Source organism: Anolis sagrei, chromosome 1 (assembly GCF_037176765.1).
Source record: "Anolis sagrei isolate rAnoSag1 chromosome 1, rAnoSag1.mat, whole genome shotgun sequence".
Lineage (NCBI taxonomy): Eukaryota > Metazoa > Chordata > Lepidosauria > Squamata > Dactyloidae > Anolis > Anolis sagrei.
This window is the reverse complement of record NC_090021.1, coordinates 222,843,817-222,858,927: the sequence shown is the minus strand read 5'-3', so window position 1 is coordinate 222,858,927 and position 15,111 is coordinate 222,843,817. Positions and strand designations below refer to the sequence as shown.

The following is a 15,111-nucleotide window of genomic DNA, read 5'->3' as shown; positions in this document are numbered from 1 at the left end:
GTTGGGAACCATTAGTTTAGGGCTTTAAATTGTGTTTGGCAGCCAGTGGAGCTGACTTAATAGGGGAGTTGTCCCTCTATATCCATGGATTCTCCATGGAATCAAGGCAATTTGTAGACAAACATAAGGCTGATGCGGCTCTCAGTGCAAATGAGTGTAGCATCCCTAGTCCTCACTGTAGGATAAGTGCAGTTGAAGTGCCAGGGAGTTCTGGGCATTTTTGCTTTACAGGGCCTGTAGCCTTCCTCAGCAAGTGTAGGTGCCTCACCACACCATGGATCCCAGGATTCCACAGCAAGGAGCCATGGGGCTCCAAGGGGTGTTATACTGCATCCATTCTAGAGAAGAGATGCACTTCTGGGGTCTTCTGGGACTCCAGGAGGGTGCAAATGGGGCGAGGGTCTGGGGAGGCCCAGTGGAGGACAGAGAGGGCCACGCTTCCCCGGGGCTTCTTCCTCCTCCTGCCCAGGTCTGTGATGCGAGGGCAGCCTCTCTGGCAGGAGCCTCCATTGTGCAAGACTGAAGACTGACAGGTCGGAGGACCGAACCTGGGGAGAGCACGGATGAGCTCCCTCTGTCAGCTCCAGCTCTCCATGCGGGGACATGAGAGAAGCCCCCCCAAAAGATGGTAAAACATCAAAAAATCCGGGCGTCCCCTGGGCAATGTCCTTGCAGACTGCCAATTCTCTCACACCAGAAGTGACTTTCAGTTTCTTACCCATGTGGGGACATATGAGAAGCCTCCCACAAGGATGGTAAAACATCATGGTGTCCCCTGGGCAACGTCCCTGCAGATGGCCATTTCTCTTACACCAGAAGTGACTTGCAATTTCTCAACCATGTGGGGACATGTAAGAAGCCTCTCACAAGGATAGTAAAACATCAAAATATCTGGGCATCCCCTGGGCAACATCCTTGCGGATGGCCAGTTCTCTCACCTCAGAAGTGACTTACAGTTTCCCAACCATGCGGTGACATAAGAGAAGCCTCCCACAAGGGTGGTAAAACATCAAAACATCTGGGCATCCCCTGAGCAACGTCCCTGCAGACGGCCAATTCTCTCATACCAGAAGTGACTTGCAGTTTCTCAACCATATGGGGACATGAGAGACGCCTCTACAAGGATAGTAAAACATCAAAACATCTGGGCATCCCCTGGGCAACGTGCTTGCAGACGGCCAATTCTCTTGCAGTTTCTCAAGTCGCTCCTGACACAAAAGTTGCTCCTGACACGGAAAAAAAAGCCTCTCTGGCAGGGGCTCCAGGGGCGGGGAGGAGGAGGAGGAGGAGGAGGAGGAGGAGGAGGAGGAGGAGGAGGAGGAGGAGGAGGAGGAGGAGGAGGAGGAGGAGGAGGCGGGGAAGAGGAGCAAGACAGAGCAGGCAATGGGTTTGAGCTCCGGAGATCATCTGACTTGAAAGCCCCAAAGTGCGGAAGAGAGAGAGAAAGAAAGAAAGAAGGAGAAGCGAGGGGGAGAAAAGTTTGGTCCCCGCTCGGTCTCTCCCGCTCCCCGATCCCAAGAGGGGGGCGTGTTTCTGAAACTTTCTTCCCTCGCTCTCTCTTCCCTTCCCTTCCTCTCCCCTTCCCTTCCCTTGCCCTCCCTTCTCCGCCTGCCCGCCTCCCTCCGCCTCGCCGCGCGTGCGGCTGTCCTGCCCAGGAAGATGATGGATGGCAGGAGGGCAGCCGCGCGCCAGCAGAGCAGCAAGGAGAGCAGCAGCAGCAGGAGGAGGAGGAGGCAGCAGCAGCAGCAGCGGCGGCGCCCCAGACTTTGCTAAAGTCCCCTCGCTGCGTCCCGGACGGGCCTGGCAGCGCCTCCATCCCGGGAAGGAGGGCTTTGGAGAGAAAAAGAGGGGCGGGAAGCGAGCGGGAAGCAGCGGGCGATGGGGAGCCGCACGCCTGGCCCTGCCCGGGAGACGCTGCCCGCCTGAAAACTTCTCTTCGGGTAAAGTTGTGCCTCCCTTTCCCCCCTCCCCCGGTTCCTTCCTTCTTCTTCCCTCCTTTCTCAATCCCCTTCCTCCTTCTCTCCCAGCCTCTTCCCCGCTTTCAAGCCTCTTCTTCCTCACTTTCCGAGTCCCTTCTTCCTCCCTCTATCAACTCATCACACTAGAGAATGAATCCGCTTTAAATCCGGTTTCTGCCTCCTGCAAAATTCGGAGGTTTGTAGTTTAGGGAGGCTGTTAACGACTCCTTCTTAAACTACAAACCCCAGAATTCTGCAGGAGGCAGAAACTGGATTTTAAGTGGATTTTTCCTCTCTTGTGATGAGGCCCATCATCATCATCATACAGTTTGGAACCAGTTTGAGAGGAAGTTTCACTACATAGAATGAATCCACTTTAAAGGGGGTTTCTGCCTCCTGCAGAATTCTGGGGTTTGTTGTTCTGTGAGCCTGTGAAAAGCTCCTCCCTAAACTACAAGCCCCGGAATTCCGCAGAAGGCTGAAACCCCATTTGAAGTGGATTCATTCTCTGGTGTGAGGAGGTCTTAGGGCATGTGATCCCAGGACTCAGTGTGACGAGGTCTCCTCCCTTTCCCTTCCCGCGGGTGCTTCGGGCTTCCCCTTGAGGCGCCTGGGAAGCCACCCCCTTTCTTTAAATAGCGGCGGCGGGGGGGGGGGGGGCTTTTTCCCGCCTGCCTCGTTTCCCCCTTCGCGGGTGTCTTAAGGAGAAAAGTTGGAGAGCTGCGTCCCGCGTCAAGACCAAGAGCCCTCTTGCCTCTCTCTCTTGGGGAAAGTTGGGGAGAACTTTTCCAACTCGGGGAGCAGGTTGCTACTCGGGGTCCGGTTGGGCTTTGGGTCGGGACGAGCCACGCGGCTCCCCCGTTCCTCTGTGCTTGGCAAACTCCGCCTTGGAGCGGGTGCCTCCTCCTCCTCCTCCTCCTCCTCCTTCCCTTTGGTGGTGGTTGTGGTCCATTGGGCCTCGAGCGGCTCCCTTGCCTCTCTTTGCTTGTTTCCTCCAGAATCGGAGGCGAGGAGAAGGAGGAGGAATCCAGCCTGATTCCCCCCCCCCCCCTTCCCGGCTGAAACCAGTGGGACGCCTTTCGGATCGCGCCTGTGGCGACCGGGTCTGCTGCTGAGTCGGACCAGTGTGTTGAGGCAACGCAGAAGAGTCTCCTTCCTTCGGAGTGAGGGGCTTCAGACCCTCCTGGAGGGAAGTGGCCTGGAAGTTTGGTGTTTGTTTGGGAGGCTGATTCATCTCGTCGGCTTGGGCGGCGTTTTCGCCTCTCCAAAATCTTCCCTACCCCCCCCCCCCCCTTTTTTTTCTCCTTGCGATCTTTCGTCAAGTCTGTTTGCGAAGGAATTTCAAAAATCCGCCGCTGCAACTTGATGCCGGTGTGATGGGGAGAGACACGGAGGGAGCCGGGCGCCAGGCCTATTAAGGGTCGGGAGGGCCAGGGGCTTCCTTCCACTCCTCTTCCCAAGCCAAAGGTTTGGAAACATTTGCAACTCGAAAGGGGGGGGGGGTTTACCAGATCTCCCCCTCCACCATACCTCTTGCCTCCAAACGCTCTCCCCATCCTTGGTTGAACCTCAGTCTCCCTGCAAAAGGGTTGGTTTGTTTTCACCCTGCTCTGTTCTACAGATGTTGATGTTGCTGTTATCCATGCCTGTTGTGCTCTGCAGAGTTCCTCAAAGTTTGAAACTGAAGTTGCAAAGCGCCCCCTTCTTCCTAGCAAGTCTTTGCCATGCCCCCAAAGATTAAATAAAAATACAAGGAAAATACAGAAGTATATGTTTAATTCAGTAGGGGTTTAGGTATGTATTCAAGCCCCCAGTGGCACAGTGGGTTAAACTGCTGAGCTGCTCAACTTGCTGAATGAAAAGTTGGCAGTTTGGATCTGTGGAGCAGGGTGAGCTCCTGCTGTTAGGCCCAGCTTCTGCCAACTGAGCAGTTCAAAAACATGCAAATATGAGTAGATCAGTAGGTACCGCTCAGTAACAACGCTCCATGCAATCATGCTGGCCACATGACCTAGGAGGCGTCTATGGACAATGCCAGCTCATCAGCTTAGAAATGGAGATGAGTTATGCAACCCAGAGTCAGACTCAAATACACTTGATGTCAAGGGGAAATGTTTACCTTTACGATATGTTTCATTCAGTAGGGTGTTAAGGACCTGCAGGGATCTTGTTCCTCATACTCTGTGACAATGTTTCTAATGTGAGGGAATTGGCAATTAATTTTTTCCCAAAGTGCAAGCAACCAGCATTCATTTTTTCTAGCAACACACCCCTTCAGAGCTATGTATGCAGGTGCACTACAGAGGTAAAGGTCTCACTCAGTAAGGAATCTGATTGTGCTTCTGATGTGAGTGGACTGGTAATTATTTTCCCCCAAAGTGCTAGGGACCAGCATGAAATCTGTGCCCATTGGTTTTCTGGAAACTTTCTTTCCTGGAAACTTTCCAGAGATGGGCAGCCAATGGGACGGGGACCTCTGCCAGCCCAGGGACTCCCATTTTTGCCAGCATTGGTCTATGGCTTCAACCCAACTGTCAGTCCCTACAACAGTAGACCTATGGGGTCCATAGGAACTTGGTAAATTCACAATTAATTCATTGTACTTATACCCTGCCCTTCTCACCCCCGAAGGAGGACCCAGGGCAGCTTACAAACTATGGCAATAATTCAGTGCCAGATTCAGACAATAACAGTAAGTTCAGTTGATTCAAGAGAGATGTTCTAACCATCTGATCCTGGCCCATGGGTTTGTCAAGCTATGTTTAGAAATGTTATGAAGGCCTGGATTGCTCAAGAAATGAGGAACACCTGGAAATCTTAGAATTAAAACATTTCGCATCTAATGTATCTCATCTGTGCACAGGAGAACACACAAAGCTTCATACCATTGTTTGTCATCTTTCATAGCGGAAAAGAATAATATTATGAGAGCTCGTCAAAATAACAGATGGGGTGGGTGTGGGAAGAAAAAGCAAAAGAAACATTCAATAAGATTCTCCCCCTTCTCTCTCTCTCTCTCTATATATATATAGATAGATAGATAGAGAGAGAGAGAGAGAGAGAGAGAGAGAGAGAGAGATTCTAGCTTTCCATGTGTGGTTTATCTAAATATGCTTATGGGCACCATTCTGGCAGAGTGAAGTTGCATTGATTTTAATAGGATTTGAGGCATGTTTATACAGAAAGCAAAATCTCACTGTGTGCAATGGGTGTTATTTTGAGTAAGTGGTCAGAAGACTGTAGTATAGCATCACTATCCTATGCCTATTGACCCAAATGAGTTTATCAAGTCGAGATCAATGATGCCTCTGCCTAGAGCAAAGACATCATTAGTCCTATAAGACAAAATCTATACTGAACACTAGAAGTCTATTTGAATTTCTTTTGGTATATATCCCGTGCATATTTGGCTATGCCTTTACAACCCATGTGTATCCCTGGATTTTGAAGTTTATGTATTATTGACTGTAATAGATAAAAAGGCAGTTGTAAAACTTTCTCTCCGTTTCATGCAATCAGGTCTCTGGGGATGTCCAAGAATTTGAAAGTAAACGTTGCTCTCGCATGCTGCATAAAATAGCATTTAAACAAATATTGTATTGGCATGTCCCCTGGACCCAGAGCCAAAAGGCTAGAGTAAATAAACGATGAAATCCAAAATATACAGAAGTGGAAAAGACAGATTTCTTGCAAAGACTTACTGATTTGATCTGTTTGTTCTCGCCACCTTAGATTTAAGCGAAATACTTTTTTTTAAGCAAAGTAAAACAAATGTACTTACTTTGAGCTGCAAGGAAAACAGATTAGACAACTAACTTTCACCTGGGAAAGTAAGTTTTCTAGATTAGAGTGGGAGATAGATAGATAGATAGATAGAAAGATAGATAGATAGCAGCTTTATAAAATACATGTCAATAGTTGCATATTGGTTATGCTGTAGTCTCTGGATATTTGTTAGTTTGTGCGAAGGTATGCATGAGAGAGAGAAAAAGAGAAGTATGTGTGAAAATCTTGATGTTTGCCTGGAGTGATTTGCATGTTGCCCAGAGTGCCAGGAAATTTTGACACCTGTCAAAGTTTGACTTGCCCTCAAAATAAATGGCACATTGATTCTAATTTCACATCTGGCAATACGTTTTCTTTCTCTCTCCCTCCCTCCCCGCCTTTCCCTCCTCTCTCAAACAAATTACCCTTAGTAGAATTTTTTTGTGGGGCAATTAAAAGTAGGGCAAGTTTTGAAAAGTTATTAGACAACCCTTCCCATAAAGTTTAGGCAGTGGAAACTCAACTGATATTGAGCTGCTCCTCTTCAGTGAACCTTTAAAATACTCTTGTGTGTCTTTCTCAAACAGGTGATATTTAAATCAAAGTGAAGAGGAAGATTGACTTGGTCCTTAATCTTTTTGTTGCCTTAAGCATGTAACTTTGAAGCGCCTAGAAATGTAACCATAGTATCACAAAGGAAAACATATTCCGAGGATAGTTTCCAACAACCCTTTAATATCTCACTTTCTTCATATGTTAAAGGGAAAGTAGGATTGGGTGTCGCCTTTTGTATAAATGTCCACAGTTGGAACATTTATGTATTACTGAAACTCAAACTCCTTTAAAGGCTGAATGACATTGTTCACTTGTCCAGAATAGAATTGGATTGTCCTGATCTAAATAACAATTTCATGACTTACTACAGATTTGGTGGGATCTTTCTAATTTTTCATTTGATGCAAAGCATCTGGAGTTAAATTTTTCCATGTAAGAAAAATCTTGAGGAGCATCTGGAAGATTTAGATCTTGCAGATGCTCCAGATTCCAGTTGACAATGTACTCTGGTTTCTCTTCAGATTGTATAAATCTTTCACCTTTTACAATGTATTTGTCAATTGGACCATTTGCAGAAAGAAGAGGTATTTTTTTTAGATGCCTGCAAAGAAACAGTCAGTTGAAGTTATAATCATGCTTAGAGTGGACCCACTGAAAGCAATGAGAACCAATTCGGTTTTGTGTAATTTGTGTCCTGCACTCTAAGCATGGTTCCACCTGGATCTTGCCCAATCTTGCTGAAGAAACCAGACTCAGATTTAAATATTCAAAAGCTGCTTTAATGGGCTATTGTACAAATAGATAATCATGCTAAATAAAAGTTAAATGCAGTGACAAAAGATATAGAGCAATATTTTCAACATTAAAAAAATCAAATGAAATATTTGGTCCAATTGCCATTTTTTCCTCTTACCTTCTTGGTTCTGTTTTCTGAAAGATATGTATTCATTTATATATTGCCTGACCATATGCTACATGGATATAGGTGTGTGCGCATCTAACCATAGGATTATGATCCAAATAATATTTTAATATAACACAGAAAAAGAAAGAGAGGATGGTGAAGAGATTATTCTGAGACACAAACTGAACGGTAAAGAGACAAATATGATTGGAAGGAAAGGAAAGAAATCTGGTACTACTGACATGGCAGAATCTATGTATTCATTGATTTAAATGGGACTCAGGCTGTAATCTTTACAATTTCCCTGGGAGTAAGTCCTCATTGAACTCAAGTTTGTATAAGTTCGTGCAGCTTTGTACATTTTCAGAGAAATCTTATTGATCATTGTGGTAATTTTCAAAACACTCTGGTGTATAGACTGATGATCTTTCAAACACTGGAAACCACTTCCACCAGTTGTAATAGAATTGTAATACATTATTGTTGTTTTTAGCGGTATTGTGATTTTGGATCCACTTTGGGACAAAACAGGTCTTTAGATTTGTAGGCTAGGAACCATGTATAGAGGAGGAATATAGATTTAAACTTTATGCTATTAGAGGAAGACTGCAATGGCAGTTTAATTTGATTTGACTTGCAAGAACATTTTACAGTCACCTTCCTCTTATTGTTTTATAAGGAGCCGTTCTTAGAGGAACAATCTCTCTCCGAAACACATGAGAAGACTTTTGTAGAAACTGAATAGATATTGCCCACCCTTGCTCCCTCAGTTCCTGGTGGCCTACTGTAAGCCAGTTGTTTGCACTGTGTCCTGAAAGATACACAAATCCTTCAAGCTTTTTGTACTCTCAGAAGTGCCTTGTTCACAGTGGAGTTTCCAGTACAGATTAGCAAAGAAAGCAAATTCAGCCCACAGTCACCCCAAACTCTATATTTATTTGTGTAGCAAACACCCATCAATTGCTTTCCTTACAATGAGTACACTTAACAGTCTTAGCTAAGGATTTTTGAAGAAGTAGGTTAAAAAAAAAAGAAGAGAGAAGGGTTATTTTAAACAGATTTTTTTTTAAAAAAATACTGTTATTATCCAATTACAACTCCAAATCCTCTCCAATACATCTTGGGCTGTGGATGTTTGCACTTGAGCTGCTTGTTCTGTTATCTAAATTTCTGTGAATGAAGTAGGCTATGCTGTGTTAATTTACTTGAAAAGTGCTTGACATACACTCGAAAGCAGGGTAAATATAGGCAAGTATTGAGAGTTTATTTTGCTAGCTTTTTCGAAGAAAAACACTGACCAGAAAATGAATCTTGAGAGGTAATTACTTCCTTTAACCACACCGCTGTAGCAAAAATCTTACTTAATGATCTATGGGTCTTTGCTTGCACACTTCTGCACACTCATTGGGCACTTACAGATCTTATAGGGCAATTGAGTGGGGGCTCAAAACAGGCAACAATATGGTACTCAAGGCTAAATCACAGAAAGAGACCATTTGTTTAAACCATTTTTTTTGGAGTGCTCAGCAAACTAGGCAGAAAGTAACAGCTAGTGCTCACTTTATTTATCTGAAATAAAGAATAAAGGCAGAAATCTAATGTCTAGAAATCTAATGGAAGCACAGCTCAGAGAATCTGTTTATTTACTCCCTAAGGACTGGTGCAGAAATTTTATTTTTTCTTTATTCTGGGCATCTGATGATGTAACAAGGTGAAGATTTTCTTGTGCTAGAACCTGGGAGAAAAAACCATTTGTGTTTTAATTTTTCACTAAAATCTGTAAATAGTAATATGGGCTTAAGGGCCTACTAATGATAGTTCAACTTTTCTTTTGAAACTAAAAACAGCTTTTGAAATACATGAATTATTTTTAAGGGATCCGACATCCTAATACTAAACAGCATCCCAACAAAGCACGCCTGGGTGAAATATTAGATGCTGATCTTTTAAAATTTCTCTTCCTTCCTGCTTCACAGCTTTGATTTTTCCCATCTGAGAGGCACTTAAAAGACACCTTACCCTGTGTCAAGACTTCTTTCCTTCTTCCCTGCTAGGAAGGTGGGGAGGGGCGAAAGCAGGATTCACATTAATTTTGTGCATTTGTGAGGATAAGCTTCTTCAAGAAGCTCTGACGTTTTGGGTGAACTTGAATAGGTTAATGTATTTTTTTTCTATAAAAGAGCAGGGAGGGAAAGAGAGAGGGAGAGAAGGGGGAAACACATTGGTGGGAAGTGTGTTTTAACTCTAGTACCGATCCCCATCCATTAGCATAAGAAAACCAGTTTCAGTGCATTTACTATTGTATTGAGTGAAGAGTTCCAACAGTCCCAAGAAGAAAGAAAGTGAAAAGCTGCAAAGAAATGATGGCCTATTCAGATTATTCAGCAATGCAAAGCTCTTGGTCATCTGCCTCCGAAAACTCCAATCAGGCTATCACTTTTATCTCCCTCCCTTTTTGCCTTTCTTTTGCCTTTTTCACACGTTCACTTTTGTCAAGGTTTATTGATCATGTTTTCTTCACTGCAATTCTGTGGAAAATTTAATGAACCAAAAACAACAGTGAAATAAAAGGAACTTTTAGCACTAGGTTGAATCCCTCCTCCCCTCCCACTTGCCACCCCCTGCTGCCTGTGCCCCCAACCTTTGAGCTAGAAATCTCCTCTTTATTGTGTGCTTACTGTAAGGCCTACAGTAGAAAGTGCAGAAAACAGCTGCACTGCTCACTGTTCAAGGGGAAAAAGTTTGGATAATGTGCCTGACCTTACAGAAAGCCCAATTATAGATGCCTTTTTCTCTCTTTTGATACTCTAGCCTCTGCTACTTGCAGGACTGCAGATGATAAAAAGTGTTTCCTTTGAGTAGAACGAAGCCCATTAGTTGCCTGGCATTTAAACCAAAGTCGCAATGATTGCAGATTACCAGTTTGTAATTTACAGCCCCAATTGTTTTAGTGCCCTGATCTTTGCTCATTCCACATCTGCCTTGCCTCTGTGCTGCCGTGGTGTGTTTTATGATGCAAATGTTTTTGTTAACTTACAAATAGTCTCAGTATCTGGATGATCTCAGGTGGCTTAGCTGAAAAGCAGCTTTTTTTTGCTCCCAGTTGGATTCAAACCCTATAATTAAATGGCGCTTCAGGAATGATGTGTGAAATCCAACATACACACAGAGAGACACAGACTTTGTGCCTCTTCGGCCCTGTTGGTATGTATAGCAAGATAGTAGAAATCCTGTATGTGATAAGACATACAGTTTTCCTTCAAATGTATACTTTTCCCCCTTCACCTTGATACACAGTACTTTTCTTGGAATGAAAGATGTAATACAAATCCTCCTATGTATTTCATCCATGTATTTGGTAATTTGTACAGTACCGAATGCCTCCGCTAAATTTTATACAGTGATAAGTAATGGTAAAGGTTTTCCTTGACATTAAGTCTAGTCATGTCCAATTCTGGGGGGTGGTGCTTCTCTCCATTTCTAGGCTGAAGAGCTGGCATTGTCCGTAGTCACCGCCAAGGTCATGTGACCAGCATGAATGCATGGAGCGCCATTACCTTCCTGCCAAAGCAGTATCTATTGATCTACTCACATTTTCATGTTTTTGAACTACTAGGTTGGTGGAAGCTGGGCCTAACAGCAGAAGCTCACCATACATTAGAACAGATCTAATGTACGGCATTATTAGTACCCATTCAACAAAATCCCCATCCACCCTTTTTTCTTAGTGGGAAATTCTGAGATCACAACAAATTCACAGTTTTGTAAACAAGCCAATGAGCAAACCAACAAAAATGTTCCCACAACTACAGTGATACCTTGACTTAAGAGTTTAATCTGTTCCATGACTGAGCTCTTAACTCAAAATGCTCTTATCTCAAACTGAATTTACCAATTGAAATGCCTTGAAATTCTATTAATCTGTTCTGTTCTTAAATAAGAAAATATACTTTATAAATAACAAATAATGTATAATTGCACATTCATATGGAACAATAAAAAAGGGAAGATTGACTTTAAAATGGTAGAAGCACAAAATTGTGGCAAGGAAAAACAAAGCACAAAGTGAAGAGTGGAAGCATCATTTTTTTATACTGTAGTCATTCCAGCCTCCCTCCCTGTCTTTTTTTCTCTCCTTCCCTCTCTCCATGAAGACAAACATACCAGGAAAAAAAATCCACACAAAATCAACTAACCCAAAGTTCCTCAAAGTGGAAAAGAGCAAAGGAGACATCAATCTCTCAATGTAGACAAGAACACTAGGCATGGAGGCTGCTCCCTGAACCCTAAAGACTTGTACTAACATGCTAGCACTCCCTCTGGCACTCCCTCTTAACTCAAAACGCTGCTCTTATATAAACCAAAACCTGGGCCAAGCGACAGCTCTTAACTCAAAATGCTCTTAGTTGGGATGCTCTTAAGTAGAGGTTCCACTGTAAATGCAAGAACGAAAAAATTGCATACTTCCCAGTAGGGATTTCTTTAACATGATATATGAACCAGGATCTCTGGTTCACCAACAAGCCAGAATAATAAATGGTTAGCTTTTGTCTTATGACTCTAGTGTATTTGAGGAAAGGTAACACAGAGCTCCTCATCAGGATAACCAAACCACAAATGCAACATCCATGTGTGACTGCTCTTGTTTGCTACTCACAAACAATAAGTTAGGGTTCCTCATCATAATCTAATTTGATTTGTGCCTTTGTGCTGAAAAGTCATTGCCTATTATACTTCTTCAAAGTTTTATAGATGAAAACCTGAACACATGTGGCCAAGAAACATCTGATTGTGGTCAAGAAGGCAAACACAGAAGAACACATAAGCTAGGAGAAAAGTACAGCGGTTTGCTTTTGCCTGAACCTACAAGATTCCGGCACTTCCTCTCCTTTACCCCCTAGTGCAATTGTTCTCAACCTGTGGGTCCCCAGATGTTTTGGCCTTCAACTCCCAGAAATCCTAACATCTGGTAAACTGGCTGGGATTTCTGGAAGTTGTAGGCCAAAACACCTGGGGACCCACAGGTTGAGAACCACTGCCCTAGTGAGATGTGTGGAAACCTTTTTTGCACTTTGAATTCAATTTGCTGAAGTAAGTCAAAGGGGAAAAAATGAAGTAAGCCAAGGGCAAAGGAGGAAAGTGGGAGGAGGAGGAGAGAGAGAGAATCTGGGATATTTTAGGCCCCTTCTACACTGCCACACAAAATCCACATTATCTGCTTTGAACCCGATTACATTGCAGTGTAGACTCACACACCATAATCCAGTTCAAAGCAGGTAATGTGTATTTTATGGCAGTGTAGAAGGGTTCTTAAAACACCTTGAAAATTGGGATAATAGAGGATTAATGGGGACAGTCCGTACAAACTCGAGATAGTTGGAGGATATGCAATATGTTTACTGACTTGTAGGGTTTAAAGAGAATCTTATTTTTTGTCCTTAGTGTCATAGAAAGAAATTAAATCTTTTGATTACAGAAAAAAATGTTAATAGAACAATGGTTTCAAAAGACTCCAATTCCTTTTCAGAGGGACCCTTTGGCAAGCCTTTTGTATGTGTGTGTGGAGGACAATGCAATAAGTCACACAGGACTTTTTGAGCTGCATCTGTAAGGAACTGTAAGGGCCCCTGAAGTACACTTGTGTTGAGTTGAATTGATTGAGATTTAATGGCCGTTAGTGGCTATGAATGGTAATGATTTCCTTGAGTATCTTTACTGTGCTTGACATCAATAATGCCAAGTGTGTATGTGTGTGTGAACCAAGTGTGCGATTTACTTCCAGAGAGGCTTTTGCCCAACCTCTTTTTTTCATAATTTAGATGTTTTGATGCTTTGTGGAGGAGAAATAAATACCTCGGGCTTCCAAATGCATGTACATCTTGTCAATTTAATTCTGTCCTCCTAATTTTTTCCCTCCTGCAGCATAAATCAAGACATTCTATAGCTGGGTGTGATTAATTTGTTCTAGATGCCATCATGAATTAATATTATGCAAATAGAAACTTTACAGTTACTATGATTTACTCAATAATAAGTTATAATATTTAGGCCTATTTATTATATTTTGAAGCATTATTGGTCATTCTCACGGGATATATATATGGCACAGATATATTTATTTCTGCTATCAAGTTGACTTAGACTTATGGCAACCTTAAGAATGAGAACAAGTCACCCTGTTACCAATAGCCATGCGCTGGTCTTGCAGACTCAGAACCATGGCTTCCTTGATTGAGTCTATCCATCTGGAATGGACACTTCCTCTGTTCCTACTGCCGTCTATCTTACTAAGCATTATTGTATTTTCTAGTATGGCAGTCTCAGTTTAATCATCTCAACTTCTAGAGAGAGTTCAGGCTTGATTTGCTCCAGGACTTATTTATTTGTGTTTTTAACAGTCTATATAAATAAAAATGTAATGTTTGTTTGTGGGATTAACAAAACTCAAAAACCCGTGGGCCAGCTGACACCAAATTTGGACAGCATACACCTAACAACCCAATGTATGTCCTTCACTCAAAAATCTTTGATTTTGTCATTTGGGAGTTGTAGTTTCTGGGATTTATAGTTCACCTACAATCAAAGAGCATTCTGAACTCCACCATTTATGGCATTGGACCAAACGTGGCATACAGGACTTCCATGACCAACAGAAAACACTAGAAGGGTTTGGTGGGCATTGACCTTGGTTTTGGGAGTTGTAGTTCACCTACATTCAGAGAGCACTGTGGACTCAAACAATGATGGATCTGAACCAAACTTGGCACAAATATTCTACATGCCCAAATATGAACACAGATGGAGTTTGGGGAAAATCCTTGACTTTTGGGATTTGTAGTTACTGGGATTTATAGTTCACCTACAATAAAAGAGCATTCTAAATCCCACAAATGACAGAATTGGGGCAAATTTCCCACATAGAACCCCCATGATCAACAGAAAATAATTAAGGCCATCCAGTCCAACTGTCTTCACCAGGGCAAGAAAATGTAATCAGAGCCCTCCTGACAAAGAGTCATCCAGCCATAGAGAGAGAGAGAGAGAGAGAGAGAGAGAGAGAGAGAGAGAGATGATTCACACACACACAGATATAGTATTATAGATTTGAAAGGGACCCCTAAAGAAGGACTATGATATGTTGCATATTCCAGAGTAGGCAAACCAGACACTCTCCACATGAACACTGACAAAGAAACAACAAGAAATACTGTTTACCCACATCAAAAAGAAATTAGATATATTATATACCAACACTTTCTCATTACTTTATTTTCCAGATCACCACAATGAGCCACAGCAACACGTGGCAGGGGATGGCTAGTCTAAAATATTTGTAGAACTCTTCTTCAGCACCACTTTTCAAGCATTTCTTCCTATCAACTTTCTTCTCTGTCCAGTTTTCACACAAGTACATCAAAATTGGAAATATGATGGCATGAACAATCCTAGCTTTACTATTAATTGATATGTTTTGACATTTCAGATCTTGTCTAGTTCCTTCTGAGCTATCCTTCGAATTATTCTTCTGATTGCATGACTTCAATCTCCATTTTGATTAATGAAAGTATGGATACACTTGAACTATTTCAATGTCTTCATCATCTGTTTTAATGTTATGTAAATGGTCTGTGGTCATTCTTTTCTTAATGTTCAGCTGTAAACCTCTTTTGCATTTTTCCTTGACTTTCTTCAGTAATCCAAGTCTTTGCTGTTCTCTTCTAGTATGGTGATATCATATCTTCATATGTTAAATTGTTAATATTATTTCCTCCCAATTTTCACACCTTTGTCCTCTGAGCCGAACCCTGTTTTATGTTCAGCACACAAGTTAAACAGATGCAGTGATAAAATGTGTTGCTTGATCCACTTACCAACTGAAAACTATTCAGTTTCTCTGTACTCTGTTCTGATGGTAGCCTCTTATCCAGA

General features: G+C 42.7%; 1 protein-coding gene across 1 annotated transcript in view; it reads left to right on the top strand.

Moving 5' to 3' along the window:
* The first annotated feature begins 1,366 nt into the window (after positions 1 to 1,366).
* GLI2 (GLI family zinc finger 2) overlaps positions 1,367 to 15,111 on the top strand; it is a 253,158-nt gene continuing 239,413 nt past the window's right edge. The window contains exon 1 of the mRNA XM_060774321.2: positions 1,367 to 1,940. The gene's annotated coding sequence lies outside the window, so the exon portion shown is untranslated. The remainder of the gene's footprint in view (positions 1,941 to 15,111) is intronic.